The sequence below is a fragment of the Carassius auratus genome, chromosome 50 (assembly GCF_003368295.1).
Source record: "Carassius auratus strain Wakin chromosome 50, ASM336829v1, whole genome shotgun sequence".
NCBI lineage: Eukaryota > Metazoa > Chordata > Actinopteri > Cypriniformes > Cyprinidae > Carassius > Carassius auratus.
The window spans coordinates 11,310,106-11,314,722 of record NC_039292.1 but is presented as its reverse complement, the minus strand read 5'-3'; the positions used below and the strand labels follow the sequence as shown (position 1 = coordinate 11,314,722).

Here is a 4,617-nt window from a genome sequence, read left to right as displayed (position 1 = left end):
TTGGTCATGCTTTGTTTTGCTGCTCTGGTCTGTTCCTGTATTCTGTTTTTCTGTGGATTTATGACCAAAGACTGTATTTTGGATTACCCTTGCATCGTGCACTTCTTTTTAGCAGAGCTACCGTTACACAAGGCCTCTTATTTTTCCACCCCTCCTTTCAGCTGAATTTCTCCAGACACTTACACTCACCTCCCTCTTTATTTTAGGTTGTAAATTCCCTTTCACAAAAAAAAAAAATAAAAAAATAAAAAAAAAATGAAAAACTGGCAGTAATAAATAATACATTTGTTGCCCCTTTAATTTTTTTTACCCCTTTACCAATTTTTATTTCTTGCAAAAATCAATGTTCTAATTCTAAATAAACTTGAATCATATTTTACTATTTTATTTTATTTTTTACCAAAATGACGGTTTCATTTACGGTGCAAAATAAAACTGACAGGAGGTGAGCAGATGGAGCAAGGAACACGCCAGCCTTCTCTCAGAATATTTTTAGCATTTTCATTCTCCTTAACAGAGAATAACCAGGCCTAAAGACAGGCCAGTTAGTGGGTGGTTATGAATTTTGAAAGTGTTGCTTCATTGCATAACTAAGTGGGACCAAATGTGGGCCACTCATTCTTTAGTTCCTTTACTTTAGGTCCTTATTTGATATTGCAATTGTCCAGATTTTCAGAGCATGACTGTATGAAATATATGACTTTAGACATGTGGTGTATGACGTGACACACATGTGCCAGACAAGTTGCTCTTTCGATATCTCACCATCTTGACACTCTTTTCAACACAGGCCTTGATCAGTGTTGCAAATAACTAGACAGAAAACACAAATGCCACCTGTTTTGTGGTCTCCGCTGACATGTCCCTACACTGTAAAAAGTGCTACACCCACACAGTAGGTTTTATATATTTTAAATAGTTGTAATCTAGTTTATTTTATTTGTTTTATACTAAAAAGTATAAATATACTTCCTCTTTACTTAAAATATATCACTTTTTACATAACAATATATTTTAAGTAAAACAATAGCAATTTATTTGGGTAGCTTTTTGTATGAGTTTGTTGTGTACAAGAAATGTTATAAAAGTGAGTTGACATACACAATTTATTTGAGCAGCTGTCGATGTGGCATGTGTGTTCATCAAACTTAAATATTTGAAATAAAAAACACATAAAAATTAAGTTGGATTTATCCCTTTTTCACTGGCGGGGACTTTCCAAGGCAGATGCTTCCTCTGCACTTCAACTGTTTGAAAGCTGCAGCGGATCTAAATTTCACAGACTGATTAACACGGTAAGATGTGCAAGTTTTGGCAATTTATTGGTGATGTAAAGTCATGCAAAATCGTTCACTCAACTAGGAAGCTAAAGTAAGGTTTGCAAATTGTACTGTATAGCTAGCTATCCTGCACACATGGCAAGCTAAATTGGCTACACAGTGCTAAGCAGTGAAGTCTTGTATGCAACGATCAGAAGACAACAGCAGTTAAGACCGTGTTGTTAATATGAAATTAAACAAGTGCTTTAGTAATGCCTATTATGTTTTAAGACTACTTTGGCTTTAATTTTACCAATAATATCACTTTTAATCGTCAGTTAGCGTTAACTGACCCTGTTAACTGCCATTCACATTTTTGAACATAGACTTGAAAGTGCATGATCCAAACCTATAATTCACAACTGAAAACATTGTAACATGATTTTGATGTACAATTTTCATGGTAGATGAATTTAAAATGGGTTTCAAAGGATGAATTTTGTTTGAGATTTTATGTTTTCAAGTGATATATAATGTTTTCTAAAGTGTGATGGAGAAAAAGGCAACAAAGAAGACTTTTTATATATATATATATATATATATATATATATATATATATATATATATATATATTTCAAAGTGCTGTGTACTGTAAATAAAGGTGACTTGACTTATGTAATTTCATCTTAATAACACAGTCTCCGGTGGGGCATGCAGCTGTCGTGGGGTCCTCGTGTTATCAGCAGCAGAGTTGTAAGTGCATTTGATAGCACTGGCTCAAAACCATAAAACTATTTTTAACCTGTTACTTAAATATTTTACATTTACCACTGGTTTTTAAACTTATTCTAACATGCATATTTTTTCTGGTCTTTAGGCGTTTTTGTTACCTGGGGTCTTCAGATACAGGTAAGAAAAACTTCAGAATAAATACAGTTAAAGCTATAATTATTCCCAGGTAAGTAAAACATAGGTAAAATTGCAAACAATAGTGTTGGCTTCATACAATTACATTTCTGAATTAGGTTTTATGTACCAACCACCAATAGAAGGCAGATATGATCACCTAGAAGCTTGATTCATATTGATAAATACAGCCTACATGGTCAGTTAAATCTCAATTTTGTGAGATGCTGGTGATAGTGTGAGATCTTGTACAGTACAGTGGTAGTGGTGTATGTATAGTACAACCTTTTACATCAATTGCATGGTTGAAATACAGAGGTTCTCTGATTTGTGATACTGTCATCAGGCAGTGAATTTTGATCAGATTTTACTTGTTGACAGGATCCGTCTGGCTATGTGGAGAAAAGGAGAGATGTGGTACTGAGATGCCTGATTGAGTACATATGGGAGGGAAAGGAAGACCTCATCAGTGTCCACCATGTATGTACTGGGCTTAAAGCTACTTATCTAATTTCTGTCTGTATGTTATTACTATTGTGATGATATGGGGTAATTACTTTGTTCTTGAAATATATTTAATACAGTAATGTGATGACCAATAAGGTGCAGGCAAGGAAAATTGCATTGTTTTATTGTAATGTATCCTTTGAACCAGAAAAGACAACACTCATGCTACAGTAGATCATGATAGTATAGTACCAACACTCTATGACATTGTCATGGTAGACTTCACTCTGGTCACATGCTCTAGTCAAAGTATCCATCTAGTATCCATCACCTTAAGCAACTAAAAAGGACAACTTTGACTTTGTGTCGTATCTGTCTTCTACCAGTCTGCTATATTCATCTCAATACCTGTTTGTCTGACCAAACTCTTGATTCTTTTTTGTCTCCCCAATAGAGTCATGATGAAACAGAGGTGTACGCTGAGCTTGGCAGTTCCCCACTGAAAATATACATGCGCCATCAGCCAAACACGATTGGGATTATCACAGTAGAAGGACAGCCCATGGTCAGAGGTGTGCCAAACCTGTAGAAAACCTCCTGTTTGGACTTGTCTATGCCCACAACCTCTAATATCACTCAAATCTGGTGTATACTTCTGAGATATATCACAGGCTCTTTGTGGGATTGGACCCTATGCATACTTTTGTATGTTTTGTAGACACTGTTAAAAGTGACACTAGTTGACATTGAATAAATGTTATTGTCTTTAATCTGTCTTCCCATCTTTTTCTTCTTCAGTTGAATTTGTAATTGTTATTGACAAAGTCTGTTTATGTAAAGTGATTTACTGTACTGCTTAGAATATAGACATTTAGATGTATTTTCTGAGGTAATAGCCAGGACTTAATTAAAATGTTTATTCTCATTTGATTAGGTTAAATTTACTATGACCATAAAGTTCATAAAACCTAACTAAAATGAGTACAGGTTACTTGTAGCAACACATAAATACGTTACATATACCAAGAAAATTAGGTTTATCTAACTGACTAATGTAGCACTTATTAGTTAACTCAACTTGATTTTGTTGTGTTTGAATTAAGTAATTTTACAGAGTTTATTATACTTGAAAAAGGCTGCAAGTTGACTCAACTTAAAACATCCAATGCAGCCACTTGCCTCACTTTTTATAAGTTTGATCTAGGTATTACTTTTTACAGTGTACATCACTTACAGTAAATATTTGCATGAATGCACCGATGCCTAGAACAAGGTGTACTTCCTGCAGACGGACGTATCTTGAGTGCATTATTCCACAAAACAAGCGTCTCTCTGTTCTTGCTTCTTATTGGCATCCTGCTGAGCAACAAGTGCAACCATTGGCTGCACACTAAAGGGTTTGGGTCAATTTGTAATGCAAAGTCAGCCTAGAATTGTGCTCTGTGTGCCAAAGCTTTTGATATTCAGAGCCAGGGACTGCAGTGCACTCAGGGCTGCCAAATATTGTGTATGTCATGGATATCTTTAAGGAGTACAGTCTTTTTGGATTTGTTATGAATTTGTGTAGCCTGATAAGAATAAATCTAAATAAAACTTTTACTTTTACTTAAAGAAATTGTTTTATATTTGATATCTGATTCAATTGGTCATATTTTTGTAATAATAACTGGCTGACTGTATATTATCCTGTTTATTACATGGCTAATAAAATAGATTGAATAAATATAAATTAAAATATATATATTCTCTAAAATATCCAACACATAATTGTATGTAAAATATATATTTTTTAAACTATTCCTATAAATTAATTTGAAGCTAAAACCAAATATCTAAAAGATAACCACACAAAATCTGATAAATTAATATTTAAGTAATAAATAATATTTAAACACACACACACACATATGCATATACATACACACACACACACACACACACACACACACGTATACATGCATGTAAATTACACTTGGTAAATAAAAAACATGACAATCAGAGCAGT

At 33.8% G+C, this 4,617-nt stretch overlaps 1 long non-coding RNA gene across 2 annotated transcripts; it reads left to right on the top strand.

The window, feature by feature from the left end:
* Positions 1–921: 921 nt before the first annotated feature.
* Positions 922–3,341, top strand: LOC113067013 (uncharacterized). Of its 2 annotated transcripts, XR_003279263.1 has the most exons (5): positions 922–1,295; positions 1,958–2,012; positions 2,137–2,168; positions 2,547–2,645; positions 3,067–3,341. It is a non-coding gene; the product is annotated as an uncharacterized LOC113067013 (long non-coding RNA). The 2 variants fall into 2 exon arrangements; XR_003279262.1 differs by having other exon boundaries at positions 2,547–3,341.
* Positions 3,342–4,617: the final 1,276 nt, after the last annotated feature.